At 40.8% G+C, this 18,621-nt stretch overlaps 1 protein-coding gene across 2 annotated transcripts in view; it reads left to right on the forward strand.

The window, feature by feature from the left end:
- TTC39C (tetratricopeptide repeat domain 39C) overlaps nt 1-18,621 on the forward strand; it is a 105,131-nt gene that overhangs the window by 69,302 nt on the left and 17,208 nt on the right. The gene's annotated exons all lie outside the window — the stretch shown is intronic.

Raw genomic sequence — 18,621 nt, forward strand, 5'->3', positions numbered from 1 at the left:
ATAGCATGGGGACAGGACCAGTGGGCACTCAGAGCTGCTGTGTGGGGACAGGACCCATGGGCAGTCAGAGATGCTGCTGGCCTGGGGAGCTGCTGCTGCCGCCGCTGGCATGGGGACAGGACCCATGGGCAGTCAGAGATGCTGCTGGCATGGGAGGCTGCTGCTGCCGCCGCTGGCATGGGGACAGGACCCATGGGCAGGCAGAGCTGCTGCCGGCATGTTGCTGCTGCTGCTTCTGCTGCTCCAAGTTGAGGGTTAGAGTTAAATTTAAGGCATAGGTATGTGAATTATCTCTTTACAAGACAAAGAATATGTAAAAAAGTTAAAATGGTATCAGTGCCCGTAGGGTCCGACCGTTTGGTGGTCCCACAACTTTTAGGTAAGAATCAAACCGGATTGAGTAAATGGCAGAAGTCACCACTTGAATTTTATCCTCATCTAAAGACAAAGGAGGATTGGCGGGGGGGTGTGGGGGGGAGCGGTTCAGTTACATGAGGTTGCCAGACAGTAACCAACTTAAGTTTTTGCCTCTGGCATTAAGAGTTTCTAGAGATAAGGCCATCCCCCTTCTTCCTGGCACAGAGAGGAAGGCATCTTTACAGATAGAGGTTTCCCTTAGAAATGTAAATGTTTCCCAACAAAGTGGCAGGCAAATTCCACTCCTCGGAGCCTGCTTCTCATCTGTAGTTTTAAAATTAACCAGCCTAAAATTCCTCATCATCAACCATTTTAAAATTAAGCAGCCTAAAAATCCTCATCAGTATCATTGTTAGAATCAGAGTATGAACAGCTCTGTAGCTCTTGCTAAATGAGAGATTATACTCAAGAAATAGTGGGCCAGAGTATAATCAGTCATTATTTTGTGCATGGTAGCAGCAGCAGTATTCAGCTGTATAGTTTTCTTTCTTTCTTTCTTTCTTTTTGCCATAATGGTACAAATTAAAGTAGTTTAAAGATAGTACTTAAAATATTACTGTTAAGATAAATACTTCTGAAAGATATCAGAAGACTCAGTATTGTGAAGGTGGCAATACTCCCTTAAATGATCTACAGATTCAGGCAATCCCTATCAAAGTCACAGCTGGCTTTTTTACAGAAATTGACAAACTGATACTAAACTCAAGGAATCCAGAATAGCCAAAACAATCTTGAAAAGGAAGATCAAAGTTGGAGTAGTCATACTTCCTCATCTCAGAACTTGCTACAAAGTAATCAAGACATTGTGCTACTGGCATAAGAATAGATATATGGATCAATGAGAGTCGAGAAATAAACTTTGGCATTTATGGATCGATTGACTTTTGACAAGGGCGCCAAGACAAACCAATGGGCAAAGAATAGTTTTTTCAACAAGTGGCCTTGGGACAACTGAATATCCACATGCAAAAGAATGAAGTTGACTCCTACCTAGTACCATACCCAAGAATTAGCAAAATGGATCATAGCCTTAAATGTAAGACCTAAAACTGTAAAAATCCTGGGTTAGGCAGTGGTTTCTTAGACATGACATCAAAAGCACAACAAAATCAAAAATAGCCCAATTGAAAACTAAATCAGAATTAAACACTTTTGCACTGCAAAGAATACCATCAAGAAAGTGTTAGCCTAAAAATAAAGAATGAAAATGAGAGGAAGAGAGGCGTTTATTTTGGGACCAAAGAATTGCAGTTCGGGGTACACAGATTCTGGTTGCACCCCAAATAGTGTCCTTCTATAGACTTCTTTGGTAAGAAGCGGGGGATTTTAAGGCAAAAGAGGGAGATTTGCAGTACAAAGAATGTTAATTGGGGTTGGCAGTGGAAAGCTAATCTTGACTAAACATAATTGATTGTTAAGGCTAGCTAGAGGAAGGCAAAAGTTAGTCACTGTGGTGAGTTGCAGGTTTCTTGCAGTGTTCTCAGAATATTTGTGTCTTGACTCAGTTCAGAAGTTCCTGTTCTGCCCAATGAGGACGTGCATAAGACCCATTTCCTTAATGGCTCTCGGCTCCATTTTAAAGCTTTTAGACATGTGACCCCATTTTGTTTCATATTTCACACAAGTGAAAAGACAACCCACAGAATGGGAGAAAATATTTGCAAGTTGCGGATCTGATAAGGGACTTGGGTCCAGAATATGTAAAGAACTCTTACAACTCAATTACTAGAGGCCAAATAACCCAATTAAAAATTAGGCAAAGGATCTGAAGAGACGTTTCTCCAAAGAAGATTAGACAAATGACTAACAAGCATATGAGAAGATGCCCAGCGTCATAAGTCCTTATGAGAAATGCAAATCAAAACCAAGTGAGATGCTAATGTCATATCCACCAGGCTAGCTATAATAAAAAAAGACAGCCAATGTCACTTGTAGGTAAACATGGGGAGAAATTGGAACCCTCATTCATTGCTGGTGGGAATGTAAAACAGTGCAGCCACTTTGGAAAACAGTTTGGTGGTTCCTCAAAATATTAAACATAGATTTACCATATGACCCAGCAATTTTACTCTTAGAAATATATCCAAGAGAAATGAAAACATACGTCCATGTTATTATTCATAAAGCAAAGAAGTGGAACCAACTCAGATGTTCAACTGATGAATGGATAAATGTGTATCCATACAATGGAATAATATTCATCAATAAAAAGGAATGAAGTCCTTATATATAATGGATGAACCCTGAAAACCTAAGTGAAAAAAGACGATCACAAAGGAGCATATATTGTATGATTCTCTTTATGTGAAATCTCCAGAAGGACAGAGAGAATAGATTTATTGCTTACTTAAGGGCAGGTATGGGTGAGAGAGAATGTGGAGTAACTGTTAATAGGTATAGGCTTAGGGCCGGCCCCGTGGCTGAGTGGTTAAGTCCGCGCACTTGGCTTCAGTGGCCCAGGGTTTCACCGGTTTGGATCCTGGGCTCAGATATGGCACCACTCATCAGGCCATGCTGAGGCGGCATCCCACATAGCACAACCAGAAGAATTTACAACTAGAATATACAACTATGTACTGGGGGGATTTGGGGAAAAGAAGAAGAAGGAAAAAAAAAGATTGGCAACAGGTGCCAATATTTTTAAAAAAAAGAGAACAGCACAATTTCTGTAAAAAAAAAAAGTAGATACAGGCTTTCTTTTTGGGGTGATGAAAATGTTCTAAATTTTGATTATAGTAATGGTTGTCCAACTCTGTGAATATACTAAAACCATGAATTTTACACTTTAAGTGGGTGAATTTTATGATATTTGAATTACATCTCAATACATGTTTCAAAAAAGTGTTACTGAGAGTGTGTGTTTTCTACATGAATGTGTACTCTCTTTTTCTTTGAATATAGACTGTTGATCCAACCAAGTTTGATAACTTTTGAGTAAGAAATATTTTCCTTATATATTTGCCTAAATTCTAATGTATAATATAAGCATAAATGATGTTTATCATGTATTTCCCCTCTTCTCTTACTTTCATTTTGAGAACTATCATTACATTTTATTGTGAAATTTGAACATTCAAACTTATATACATCTTTGTTATAATAGACTTCATTTCTTCAGAAATAAAATTTATCTTTAGCCCAAATTGGGACACATAGACTATTCTGTTTTCTTCTAGACTGTAAATTGATGTTTTAAAAACTCTTCTTATATTCTCATACCTCATTGCATATGTGAGATATGGGTATGGTTCAATTCTGATACCTACCATAATTCAGAATTATTAATACTTTTGATTTAAGAGTGTTTCTCTTGCTGTTATGGAATTAAATCCTTAAGATAGATGGGATCTGTTTTTGAAATGTCTTTATATTCTACCTTTTATATATATATTTTAATGAATATTACATAGTTCTGATAATTGTGATTTTTATGTCTTAATATAACAAATACATCACTATTGTCTTTAAAAATATATATTATTTAGTATTTTTATCCACTTGTTTTCTCGTGCATATTTAACTATCAGTTTGTCAGGTTCTGTATAAGGAAATTTTAATTGACATTCTATTTATAATATTTCTTACTGATTTCTGAGGATATCTCTCCTTTTAGTCATGTCACCTTTTATTTCTCCCATTAGTCTTTATAGTTTTGGGGGGCATACATCTGTCCATCCTGTATATAGTAAACAGGGGTCCAGATAAAATAAATATTTGCAAGTATTGTTATTTTGCATAGTTATTTTGTGTAGTTATTTTGAGATTAAGGAGGAACCAGAATTCAGGCCTTCTTTCTCACTCCATGATTCTTTTTAGCTTTTTTTTTGCAAATAAGTTACACACATATATATTATATACATATATATATTAGCAAATAACATATATTTAAGTACGAATATAAATGTAGATATAAATATTCAGGGAGGCTTATTCTTATTGGGCTTTAGAAATAAACCTGGTATTTTTTAAACAATGAATTGTTTAATAGAATTTTTCTTTTGCATTTTGGAGAAGCAAATCACTTAAAGTAATTAAACCATCATTAAACATTTGAAAGTATTTTTCTATTACTCGTTGTTAAGTACCCTTTGAAACCGATTCTTGAATAACTTCCTTATTTCTTCAATAAGGTTTTAATGTAAAAACATCTACTTACTGTTATATCCATTTTAGTTCTATATTATACTTTTTCTATTTCCACTTACTACTTTTTTCAGTTTTATTTATTTTTTATTGAGGTAACATTGGTTTATAGCATTATATAAATTTCAGATGTACATCATTATATTTCAGTTTCTGTGTGGACCACATCATGTTTACCACCCAAAGACTAATTACCGTCTGTCGCTGTACACATGTGCCTTATCATCCTTTTTGTCTTCTTCCCTCCCCTCTTCCTCTCTGGTAACCACCAATCCAATCTCTGTATCTATGTGTTTGTTTGTTTATTGCTGTTAGCTTTCACTTATGAGTAAAATCACATGGTATTTGACTTTCTCCATATGACGTATTTTGCTTAGCATAATGATGAATGGCTATAATTAACAAGACAAGAAAATAAGTGTTGGAGAGGATGTGAAGAAAAGGGAATGCTCACACACTGCTGGTGGGAATGTAAATTGGTGCAGCCACTATGGAAAACAGTATAGAGATTCCTCAAAAAATTAAGAATAGAAATACTATATAACCCAACTATTCTGCTTCTGGGTATTTATCCAAAAAACAGAAAAACACTAAGTTGAAAGTTATTTGCACCCGTGTGTTCGTTGCAGCATTATTCACAATAGCCAAGTCTTGGAAGTAACCTAAGTGCCCATCAGTGAATGAATGGATAAAGAAGATGAGGTATATATACACAATGGAATACTACACAGCCATAAAAAAGATGAGCTCTTGCCATTTGCGACAACATGGATGGACCTTGAAAGTATTATGCTAAGCAGAATAAGTCGACTTACTACTTTTTAAACAGATTGAATGATTGAATACTATTTCCAGATATGTAAAAATGTGTTATTGCTTTTTCTTATTTGTGGTATTTTATTATTTGTGGTATTTTTATAAATTTGTGTTTTCTTAATTTTATGATTGGGCTTTTGGACTATCATATTGGTTTTTGTAGAGAGAGATTTTATTTTTTTATCAATTCATATTTTATTTCCATTTTACTTCCAGTTTTCCTTAATTTAGCTTGTTTTATAGTTCATTTTCTTAATGCTTTCTCATAACATATTTGTTTTATTAGAATAGGGAAATATTAGTGTTCTTATTTAGGGATTTTATTATATTCCTTGAAATTCAGCTTACATTTTGTTGTTTTACTTGAGGGTGTTTGGGAGGCTGTGATACTATGATAGAGATATATATTTGGTCTTTGATCCCAGTTCCTGGCAAAAAGCTCCTAAACCTGTGAATTTTCTGAGTGAGATAGGTGATAGGAGCATCTTTTGTGATTCATCACAAGCCTCTTTCAGTCTTACCTGAGTTTATATTAATGAATGACTAGTGGCTGGAGGCCGCTAGGTAGCTTCAGGATGGGGGCTGGGTGCCAGAAGAGCTGATTATGTATGATTAGAGGGTTGGAACTTTCAGCTGCATCCCCCATGCCTCCCCCAACCTCCTGGGAGAGGGAGAGGCTGGAGATCATGCCTGTGTAATGGAAGCTCCGTAAAATCCCTAAACAGTGGGGTTCAGAGAGCTTCCTGGTTGGTGAATATATCCATGTGCTCAGAGGTGATGCACCCCAAACTCCAAGGGACAGAATATGCTGTGCTCGTAAGCCTTCCCTACCTCGCCCTATGGACCTCTTCATCTGGCTGTTCATTCGTATTTTTTATAATAAACTGGTAATAGTAAGGAAAGTGTTTCCCTGAGCTCTGTGAGCCGTTGTAGCAAACTATCAACCCTGAGGAGGGGGTCATGAGAATCCTGATTTGTCACCATGTCAGATAGAAGTGTGGCTACCTGGGGAGCCACTACTGGCAATTGACCTCCAAAGTGGGGGCAGTCTTGTAGAACTGCGCCCCTAACCTATGGGGACTGTACTAACTCCGAGTAGTTAGTGTCAGAATTGAACTAAATTGTAGGACACCCAGTTGATGTCAGGAAAGAACTAGAGAATTCACTGGTGTGCGAAAACCCCACACATTTGGTGTCAAAAGTGTTGTGAGTATAGAAAACAGTTTTCCTTTAGGCTGCCTAAAGGTTTCGTGTTATTAAATGTTCATTGCCATTTGTCTTTTGTTGTTGTGATTAATCTCAGTTATGTCATTTGGTAAACTGTGTGGTCTGCTCTGTCTGGTCCCCTTGTTTGAGTCTGTGTGTAGCCCTCGACTTCGGCCTGGCAGTAGCCTGTGGCTAAGGGCCCAGCCCTGGAGGCCAACTGGCTGGGCTGAGTCCTGGCTCCTCCACTCTGGCCAAGTGACCTTGGATGAGACCCTTCATCTCTTTAAACCTTCCCTCCTCAGTGAGATGGGGACCCTAGTGGTGGTACCTAGGGCATAGTTTTGCTGTTAAGATGCAGTGAGGTGGTAATCTGGGAGGTATGTGCTGCTCACAGAGCTCTGAGTGAGTACCAGTCATTGTTGGCTTTAATGATGGTGGCACCACTGTGGCTGCTGTTAAGACTTCTGCACTAATGGTGACAGCGACAGAGCTCATGCTCTCAGAGAGATCAGGTCTGTATGGCAGGCAGGCACGTAAACAGATGCTGGCATGGCCAGGCTTTGAGAAACATAAAAGCAGATGTATAGGAAGGTAAAGCAGGGTGCAGCTCACCTATGATGCAACCCTTACAGCTGGGAAAGAGGACCCAGAAGTTGGGGTGTTTGGGCTGGCTTTTGAAGAGTCAGTAGGAGTTTGCAGGTAGAGGTAAGAGCATGGGGGAGGAGCATGCATTCAAGCCCAGATGCGAGAAAAGGCCAGATAATGGAGAGATGGAACTCAGTGGGGCTGGAGCCTTTGGTGGAGAGAGGCAGTTGGAATAGGGGTGACCTGGGAAGCAACAGATCATTGGATTTTGTTTCTCAATCCGAATCTCCTTTCTCATAGAGGAGTTTCTGTTCATATTTAATTGTGCAGTGGTGCATGTGTATTCTTTTCCTTTGCCCTTCAGGGTTATGTTTATTGTTCTTGCTTGTTTCCTTTTCTGCTTACCTATTTGTTGGTAGATTTTTCCTTAATATCAGATTGAAAAGATGATCGTAGTGTTTTACTTGTTTTTCTCCTTATTTAAACATGGGTTCACACATCCGTGCAGTCAGTGGTCCAAGTCTTCTTTGTTCCTCATGCTTCTGATGCTGATAAGTGGACGGTGAATTCCCATTGAGCATGACTCAGAGTCTAGTTTTAGGAAATAGCATTTCTCACTTCCACCTACCCCTTGTCCAGGACTCTTGTATGACATTTTATATTTTCTCATAGTATCACATTGAACTTTTCTGTCTTCCTTTATGATTTTGGACTCTTAATGTTTGGGCGCACTGGTTTCTGTGTTTAGTGGAGTGGTCCTCATTTCTCTGTGGTTTCTCAGAGAGCTCGTTTGCTCTGGGAATGTGTTGTCGTATTGCTTCAGAGCTTCAGGTTTTGGTGTGTAGTGTTGTGGAAAGAGCACTGGACTCAAGTCTGAAGATCTGGCTTTGGCTCTGTCATAAACCATAGAAACACTCCTTGCTTCCAGATGGTTGCTCACATATCAGACAGTTTGAAAGAGCTGTGAGACCTCAGTCAAGCTAGTCACCCTTTTTGGCACACTGTTTTTTTTTTTTTTTTTTTTTTAAAGATTTTATTTTTTTCCTTTTTCTCCCCAAAGCCCCCCAGTACATAGTTGTATATTCTTCGTTGTGGGTCCTTCTAGTTGTAGCATGTGGGATGCTGCCTCAGCGTGGTTTGATGAGCAGTGCCATGTCCGCGCCCAGGATTTGAACCAACGAAACACTGGGCCGCCTGCAGCGGAGCGCGCGAATTTAACCACTCGGCCACGGGGCCAGCCCCTTGGCACACTGTTTTTTACTTGGAAACTTAGAGGGTTGGAACAAATCAGTGTTTTCTGAAGCATCTGCCGTGGATTACTGATTTGATGGACTAGTTAGTACACATTCCATGAAAAGAGGTTCCATGTCAGGTAAATAGGAATATCCTGGGGCTTCTCAGACAATTTAGTTTTGCACGGTGAGGGAGATAGAGTATATGTGCCATGTTTACCCATTTATTTCACCAGGAAAATTCTTTTTCATACAGTAGCCTGTGAGACTAGAAGCATTCAATAGAGCACTCTGAGAAACACTAGGCTACATAATTTTAAAGACTTCTTCAGTTTTCAAGTTTTGTGGTTCTGTGACTATACTGAAAGCCACTTAATTGTACACTTTAAAAGGATGCATTTTCTGGTATGTGAAATATATCTCAACAAAGCTGTTTTAAAAACATTTTTTTATGGTTCTTTAATCTTCGGAACTAATTATCTGGGATTATTTCTGTTTTTCACAACTTGTCTTTAATTCCTCTTTGAAAAAAACCCACGTAGCAGCTTGCCCGTTTGACATCCTCTACAGAGAATGCCCTTCACTTCCAGGAAAACTTTTCAAAGTCACTTTCCTAATTATGGCTTCTATTTGTTTCTCTCTTGCATATTAGCTCCTCTGCATCTATTTTCTGGTTTGTCTGTTTATCTTGAATTGCTGTCTTCTTTTGAGTAATCTGACCGCTTGTAGATTAGTATATTCTGTGTTTCTGTGGTCTTTGTTTTTCTAAGTTAGTTCTTTGCATTATCTTCTTCACTGTTTTAGCTCTTTGATAGCATCTTTAACATAAGCACATTTCTTTTAAATTTACTGCTGCTTTTCATATAATTCCTTTTCTGTAATTTTAAAAGGCAGCATGTATAGCTGAAAAAGCATTGAACTCAGCTCAAAATGATCTCTTCAACTTACTGGCTGACAGAGCTGTCTGAGCCTGTGTCCTTGTCTGTAAAAAGAGGGCAGCATCTCCCAGGTCAGCCTTCAGTAATGTAACATGGGTATGGTAAAGTGCTAAGCACACGGTGCTTAGTCAGGACTTTTCCTATTTAGACAGAATTGTGTCTGGGTTGTAAATCTAGTATAAAGCACTTTCCATCACAAATTTTGTCAGAATTATGTGCGTAACTGTTGAGAGACCAAGGAAATCTTGTGACTGGTACATTATTCAGTTCCTCTACTGTTAGTGATAGATTCAGTTACATAACTCATTTTCCAAGGAGATTGCTGTCCATCCACATTGGAGGTGCTGAAAACATAACTACTATATTTCATCATTTGTACATAATCAGAGATTTGTTGCCTATGACCTAAAAGGTCTTCTGGGGGATGCGAAGAGAAATAGAAAAAGACCCTTCCCCCAAAGAAATTATAATCTAATGATAAAGATAGCAATGTGAATGCATGAAAAGGCAATAGAAGGAAAGTGCCACATGAATGGGTGGTCATTGTAGGTGGGGATGACTGGGGGAAGTGGGTATGGAGGAGGTGGGTGGGACCTGAGGAGAGCACGGAGGTGAGGACTGTTGGCTCCAGAGTTGGAATAAACAGGTTCATGTTTCTGCACCTTGACCTTGAACAGCTGTTTGGCCTTCAGCAAAGCACACAGATTGTCCCGAGAGGGTTTGCCATCTTACCAGGCACTTGATAAGAGTGCCACACACGTTAGCTTTTGTGATGACGATGATGAGACCGGAGTAAGCTGGTTAAGGCAGCATTCTTTAAAGGCTCAGCATCAGAACGTGTATTTCTTACCACCTTGTTCTGTCTAAATAATGCATATTCATTTGGGAACATGGTAAAATACAAAAGTACATCAAGAAGCAGATAAAAATCTTGCATTCCAGAAATAACTGCTATTTACCTTTTGCTAGATATCAGAGTATTGACTATCCTTATCAGTTGGAGATCTATATCTTCTCAATAGTCATTCCCAGTAAAGTCTGGAGGAATTCATCTGTCAGAAATTTGTGCAGACCATGAAAGGGCAAGTGGAGATTCACAGCACATCCCTGTGTTATAGAAATCTATGTATAATTTATTAATGTACAGTTTGTATGTGTAGTCAGCAGTAACGCACAGTACTCATTGTAGTCCAGTTCTTAGGGACTCACTGAAATCCTCTGCTGTATTTCCTGAGAAATATGTTTCAAGGTCAGCATCATTTTCTGTTTATTTGCTGGGTCTCTTTCATGTCTCATGTGACTCATATTGGATAGTCTCTTTGTTATTTATGGGATTTTGTGAATTAATTAGGAATTTCAGAGGCCTCTTCTTATATCTTTTGCACTTGCTCAACCTTCTCACTTTAAATCTGGTCCTCGTCAACCATTTTATAAAGAGATTAATTTCCTCCAGTGTAGACTTCTGCTCAGTGTTGCTCATTTCCTCTCCCCTCTCCTTGGCCTCAGGGATCTTACCCACTCCTGGTTTTCCTCCAGGCTCGTTGGCCACTCCTTCTCCATCTCTTTTGCAGTTTCCTACTCATTTGCCCAACCTCCAGCTACTGGAATACCTCAGGTCTTGGACTTTTCTCTCTATTACCTTCCTTCATTCCTTTAGCAAGTTCATTCAGCCTCATGACACCCAATATATTCCAGTGACCCCCAAATTTGTTCTTTAGCTCAGAGTTCCCTCTTGAATTCCAGACTCATGTCCAGTCCTCCTACTCAACATCTCCAACACGCAGTTTGCCCATGCTCCTGTCTTGTCCCCAAAGACGCCCTCCCTGCAGTCCCCTGCATTTTCCTTGCTGGTAACTCTGTCTTCCTATGGCGAAAACCTTGGAGTCATCCTTGATTTTTCTCTTTCTTTTGTACCTTACATCCAAAGCTTTGGTAAATCTTGTCAACTCTGCTTTTCAAAACACTCTAGAATCAGAGCACTTCTTTCCACCCTTTCCACCCCACCCTGGTCCCAGCCACCATCATTTTGGATGGTTACAGTAGTCTCCTAACTGACCTCCTGTTTTTGTTCTTCCTGCCCTACAGTCTGTTCTCAACACAGCCTGAGTGGATGTGGTAAAATTTAAGTCGCATCATGTCATTCCTCTGTGCAAAACCCTTAAATGACTTCCCTTCTCATTCTGTGCAGAAACCCAAATTCGTTTTTTTTCTTTGAGGAAGATTAGCCTTGAGCTAACATCTGCCACCAATCCTCCTCTTTTTGCTGAGGAAGACTGGCCCTGAGCTAACATCTGTGCCCATCTTCCTCTACTTTATATGTGGGACACCAGCCACAGCATGGCTTGACAAGCAGTGTGTAGGTCTGCACCCAGGATCCAAACCAGCGAACCCTGGGCTGCCAAAGCAGAATGTATGAACTTAACCCCTGTGCCACTGGGCAGGCCCCTTAACCGAAATTCTTCTAATGGCCTACAAGACCCTACACACACTAGCCCCTATAACCTCTGCGACCTCATCATCCACCTCCCAGTGCTCACCCCAACTCTGTGCCTGCCTCACTGGCCTCCTTCCTTCCTCAAACATGCAGGGCATGCTCTGCCTCAGGGCCTTTGCCCCTTCTGGGCCTTTGCCTAAAATGCTTTTACCGTGATATCTGCTTCAACCATTCCCTCACTTCCTTCGACTTTGTTCAGTCATCTTCTCAGGGAGACCTTCCCTGACTGTGGTATTGAATGTGTCAGTCTCACTCCCTGTCTGGACTCCCTATCCCCCTTCATTATAATCCACCCACCTCACTCCTGCCTGGAGACTCATCCTCATTGGACGCATGGCATAAGGTGTTTTCGTTATTTGCTCATTGTCTGTCTCTCTCCATTAAAATGAGAATATAAGCTGCACGAGGCAGCGACTTTGTCTGGGTCACTGCTTATCTTAAATGCCTCAGCCAGTGCCTGGCTTCTAGACAGCAGGGCCTCAGAGAGTGTGTGTGCGTGTATTTTGAATGAATGGATACTCTTGCCTCCTGCTCTTTCCCTCCCAGTTGTGCTGTGATAATAGTTATATTTCTATAGCCCCTGGATAAATATAATAATAATAAAGGATAATATAAACACACAAAAACAAAAATAGCCAGAATATTTAGACAAACCATGAAATAAGATATGCAAATTGCCAATAGCATATGACCCTCACAATGTAAACAAGGAGATGCAAACTAAAACTGCATGGAAAAAATGATTGGCTGATATTAAAAACATGCTGTGCTAGAAAAAGGTATAGGGAAATAGGCCCCTTATAAACTGTTGGCACACATGTAAATTGGTAAAACCTTTGGGGCAGCCTCTCTGGTGTTTATACAAATTACTATACAATTTGCTAGCCTATGAGGAAATAACTTAGGTGCACCATATGCGCTCAGGCACACATGCACTGAAATACGTGCTTACACACACGCAGGAAGCCAGAGACCACACCTGCCCACCTTCGTCACCTGTAAGAGCAACTGTGGGGGTGGATTCTGAGTCCAGGGGAGGGGGAGGTGCTGTGATTTGCCTCACTTAGGTCCAGAGACCAGAAAAGTTTTCCAGAGAAGCAGGATACTGTCCGTTCCCACCACATACGTGAGCGTGGAGAAGGGACGAATGTCTCCCCAAAACAGGGCACCTCTGACGGGGTGTCTTTAGGTTCCCAGGGCTGCCACACAAAGAAGCACAGACTGGGTACAGAAGTTTATTTTCTTACAGTCCTGAGGTAGGAAGTCCAGGGTCAGGGTGCCGGCAGCCTTGATCTCTCCCAAGACCCCCCTCCTTGGCTTGGAGATGGCCCCTTCTCCCTCTAATGTGGTCCTTCCTCTGTGTGTGCACATGTCTGCTTCTTAATCTCCTTTTCTTACAAGGACATCAGTCACATTGGATTGGGGCCTGCCCTAAAGACCTCACTTTAACTTAATCACCTCTTTAACAACCTTATCTCCAAATATGGTTACATTCTGGGATACTAGGGGACTTCAACATATGAATTTGGGCGAACGCACTTCAGCCCATAACAGTTAGCAGTGCAAAGTAGTGTCTCCTCACAGGTACCTGGGGTTTTCCTCTTTCTTTTCACATAGATGCCACCGGTACCCCAGTAGCCTCCGAGTACCTGGCAAGCTCTCCCAGAGGTGCCAGAACAGAAAGACTCACAGACCAAATTAAAATGGGCTTGAATCACGGTTTACTAAATCAGTGTAAAACACACAGCAGGAAACAAAGGGAAAGAGAGAACATCAGTTAACACTCTTAGGACCGGTGCAAGTGGGGTGGGAGGGCTACACCACCTGAGTCCTGGGGCACATGGTGTGCAGTGTCCTGCTTCACTCTGCACATCAGCCTTCCTCACTGACGGGTGGGTACGAGGAGAGAGGGGCCCACGGGGGAAGGTGCCCTGGCCGATGTCACATGCTTGATCAGAAACACACGAGGATAAGTACACCTGGCCACAGCTAATTAAACTGATGGTCAGTTAGGGGTTTTATTAGTGTTTCTTGGGCAGAGGACATGGTGCTAGAAGGGGCATCACCAACGGGTGGTCAAATTAATACTTCATGAATGTTAAGTTCTAATGCATATTTAGTATTCTGAATATTTAGTGTTTTTGTGTATTTAGTCTCATGTATACTTAGTACCCAGGTGCCTCGTGAATATTAGATATCTCCTGGCTCTTTCATTCTCCCTAACACAGAGACACAGACACACACAGGCTCTCCTTGCTAAGTACTTAACTGTGTTCTTAACACATCTCAGGAACTCTGCCTGTGCCTAACAAATTCTTTGCTTACTAGTTACTTAAAACACCTTGAAAGAATATGCCCTGTGTTTTACAAACGTATCTGACAGAACTGAAAATTCTCAAAAGCAAACACACATTAGAGCCGTCTGCATGGGAACACCCTTCCCCCAGCTGGACCACAGGCACCACGGCGGTGATCCCCTCTCTGGTGTTTAACCCGGCAGAATTAAGTGATACCAACATTATCTGAATGTCAGTGGACAGGCTCCAAGCTGAGACCCTGGAGTTTGTGAACTCTTGCTGTCATTTAAGGTTAAATGTGATTCTGGAGGCGGTACAAAAGGAAACTGCCTGCTTTACGGATTCGGGGAAGTCTGGGATGTGGTGTCCCTTTGGCACCACAGTCTGGGCCGGGCCCCCACGGAACTTGGCCTTGTTTCCATTTCCACTTTGTTTTGCAACTTTGGAAGTGGAAGCTTTTGCTAGGTACCTGGATTGAGTGAGTCCTCTCAGCTTGGTGTTACTAGTGAAAATCTTGGAGTAGAACAGAATGTAACATTAGTACTGACTCTGAAAATTATTCATGCTTTTTGTGTCTTCATATGTGTACTTGGAGATCCTTACTTTCTAAAGGGCTTTAAAGATATATTACTGTGGAAATAGCTTAAGAATAACCTAACATTTTTAATATTGTGTGGAAAATGTTGCCTGTGGTTACAGCATCCCTTCATATTACATGTTTCATTTTTCTTTGTCTCCTGTCTCTCCAGCCGTGTATGTTTTTGGATTAGGCAAGAGTACACCCTTGTATATTTGTGGTAGACTCTTAAACAGCTCTTAATTATGCCTGCTAGATAGAATCTGGAATCTCTCCTGGTGGCTGAAATAATTTGTGAGAAGCTTAATTGCCACTTACTGCCCAAGCCTTGGTTCTAAATGTTGGAAAATAATATTGTGATTTATTTCCCAGCACTATTAACGGGTGACATAGAGCTCTTTGTAAAGACAATGTACCTTTCCCAAGAGCATTTTATTTACATGAATTCACTTCTTTCAACATCCCCTGAGAGTACAAACAAAACAAATTATTTCCTAAGGTTCAAAATTGTGTTGGTGATGAAGTTGGCAGTGAAATCTGGCACTATTGACTAAAATTTAATATTCTTTGTTACACTGTGTGCCCATTAAAAGGAAAAATATAAATTGTGGTAATTTAAACATTTTAAATGAATTATTCAGTTGAAAGATATGGCTTTATAGTGAACTAGTTATTTAGATAGTTCCAGAGCATAGAAAATATTTCATATTTTCTGGAAGTCTACAAGTTCTGGCATTATCCTGATACCAAAACTCACAGAGGAGAACACTAAACAAAATATTATAGGTCAACTTCATCCTGAATAAAGAAATTCTAAATCAATATTAGCAAATCAAATCCAACAGCATATTTTTTAAATGCCGTATTATGACCTTAGCAGGGCTTCTTCCCCAAGGGCAGGCATGGTTCAGCCTCAGGAAGTGTGTTCCTGTTATTCCCTGTGTTGAGGAAGTAATTGATCAAACCATCCAATCCTGTCAATAGATGCCCAAATGGCACTGAATGAAAGGCACTTTAAAAAACCAAAGAAACTATTAGCAAATTAGAGATAGAAAGGAAATTTCTCTCTTTGTTAAAAATGGTACCTACTAAAAACATGCATATACTGAAAACTACATTTAATGGTGCAACATTAAATCTCCTCATTACAGATGGGAATAAAGCAAGGATGTGTGCTAATATTCAGTATTTTAACTGATATCCTAGCCAGTTATCGGAGAAGTCTTTTGTAGAGGAAAGGACAACGCTGTCATTATTTGCAAATGATTTGAATATCTCCCTAGAAAATCCAAGAGAAAACAACTAAAAAGATTATGAGAATTCATAAGACTATAATAATGACATATACAAAATCAACTTGCAAAAATCCCAAGTTTTCCTACAAACCAGCAACACTCACTTAGAAGGTAAAATGGAGGAACAAATCCCTTTTACAATTGCCACAAGTAGTATAAAATGCCTCAGAATACACCTGTCAAGAAGTCCTGAATGACTGGAAAAACACACTAGATCTCTGTAGTAACAATGCAGTAGCCATAAATTATGCTGATTTTAATTTGGCAATAAGTATGCTCCATTTAACTGGGCAAAGACTTGAGCTTTGGTTCTTTGTGGCTTCCTCTGGAAGCAGGTGAAGCTAGCTACCGTTTTTTTCTCATTTTACTAGTGAGGAAACTGAGGCTTCAGGTAGTTTCTGTGACACAGCGTGTCAGTGCATAATTCACGAGACAAAAGCCTGTGTGATACTGTCTGAGGCTTGGCTTCCCGGCTTTTTCACACCAGACCATTTTCGGTATTCCCTTCAGGCCCCAGGGTATGTGAATTTCTTCAAAAATTAAACTGTGAATCGAATATCAAATTGAGGATAATTCTTCTTTCTCTGCTGTGTAGTGGATATTTTAATTTGTAACCATAAAAGCTCCCATAGATCATTTTTATTTTAAGTTATTTTGGTGAAAAATAAGGGGAAATGTATTTCCACTCTTTAGTGGTTGTTCATTGTAATTCCTCAATGAGTGTCGGGCTAGAACTGGAATTAATTTTGGAGTTAATGTCATTAAGCTCCATAAATGGTCTCAGTACTTTCCAGTTCTATTAGTTCTGCTTGTAACAGAAAGAGCATGGTACTTTCCTTGCAGTTTAATTTTTAAAGAATACACTGTGTCAGTTTTCTAAGGCTGTTTAACAAATTACCACAAACTTGGCGGCTTACAACAATAGACATTTATTCTCTCGAAGTTCTGGAGGCCAGAAGTCCAGTCAGTTTCCCTGGGGTGAACTCAAGGTGTGGGCAGGGCAGTGCTCTCCCCGGAGGCTCCAGGGAGAACGTATTCCCCGCCTGTTACAGCCTCTGGCGGCTGTCCGCATTCCTGGGCTTGTGGCCACATCACTCCAGTCTGTGCCTCCGTGGTCACACTGCCTCCTCTTCCATGTGTGTCTGCTTTCTCTGTTTCTCCCTCTTATAAGGACGTGTGATTGCGTTTAGGGCCCACCTGGATAATCCGGGATCCGCTCCCTCGTCTCAGGCTCCTGTATCACAGCTCATGCACTCTCCCTGAGGAGAGCACATCTGGACTCAGCTGGAGCAGAGTTTGGATACCAGTCAATTGCTAGCTTGTTGGCCTTGACCAAGCTACTTAACCTCTTTGAACTTCAGTTTCTTCATCTGAAAATGGACCTAATACATGCCTATCTCAGAGAGGTTTTTTTAATTTAATTATTTTATTGAGGTCATATTGATTTATAACATTGTGTAATTTCAGGGGTAGATTATTATCTATCAGTTTCTGTATAGAGTGCATCATGCTCACCCCCAATAGTCTCGTTTTTATCTGTCACCATACATATGTGCCCCTTTATCCCCTTTACCCTCTGGTAACCACTAATCTGTTTTCTTTGTCCACGGGTTTGTTTATCTTCCTCATATGAGTGAAATCATACCGTTTTTGTCTTCTCTGTCTTCAGAGTTTTTGGAAGAGTTAAGAGAAACAATGTTCATACAAATGTTACTTGGTTTCTTTTTTCTTTACTTACATTCAAAGCCTTGTTTTGGCTTGTCTTTGTGCCTTCAGAGCTGGGCACATAGTAGTTCCCCAACAAACGTTCACCGAGCAGTTTTCTGTCCTCTGAAGGGCAGTGTGGCATGGCTAGGATGCACTGAACCCCAGCTTGGCACAGCTTGGAAGTGATGCCCATGCAGCAATATCCCGTGTGTGACAGTTGAATGTCATTCACTTAGCAAACTGGGGAGATACCTGAAGAGCAGAGTTCTCAACACTGTGGTTTCTGTGTAAATGTGCTAAATCGAGTGCCTGCATGATGCAGGAAAAAAACTACTGATCCAGCAAGGGAGAAGTTAGAGACAGATGTAACGACAGAGCTCTGTCTGCACACACATGCCCTTCGTAAAAGACTGATTGATTTTTTAGGTCTCTGGTATTTGGCTCTGTGCTTACAATCTGTGTGGATGTCAGCCCTCAGAGTTGTGGACCTGTTTTACATTTCTGTGAGGTTCCCTCCAACTGGATGTTAAGCTTCCTGTGACTCACTGAAGTGTATCTTCCGTGGCTACCTAGTCAGCATTCGGGGCTGGTGATGAGGGGTTGAACGCTGCGTTCGAAACTTCCTGACAACAGAGTGAAGTGTTACATGGAGCATGAGCAGTTAGTGATCCAGCAGTGGCCTTGGGTGAGCAGTCACTTGGCCTACAATGTTCCTGAGTCACAGACTGTCCTGCACATCTCCTTCTGTCTCATCAGTGCAGTGTGTTGTGTCCTGGAGGCCTCCTGCAGGGACCGTGCATCACAAGGAGCCCAGGAATGTGGTGGGGGCTGGTCCTCAGAGAAGCCCACAGCCCCTCTTCCAGGACCTTTCCTGCCCCCTCCTGGCTGCCTGTGGGGAGAAGAGGCCTTGGGGG

The sequence above is a fragment of the Equus przewalskii genome, chromosome 7 (assembly GCF_037783145.1).
Source record: "Equus przewalskii isolate Varuska chromosome 7, EquPr2, whole genome shotgun sequence".
Lineage (NCBI taxonomy): Eukaryota > Metazoa > Chordata > Mammalia > Perissodactyla > Equidae > Equus > Equus przewalskii.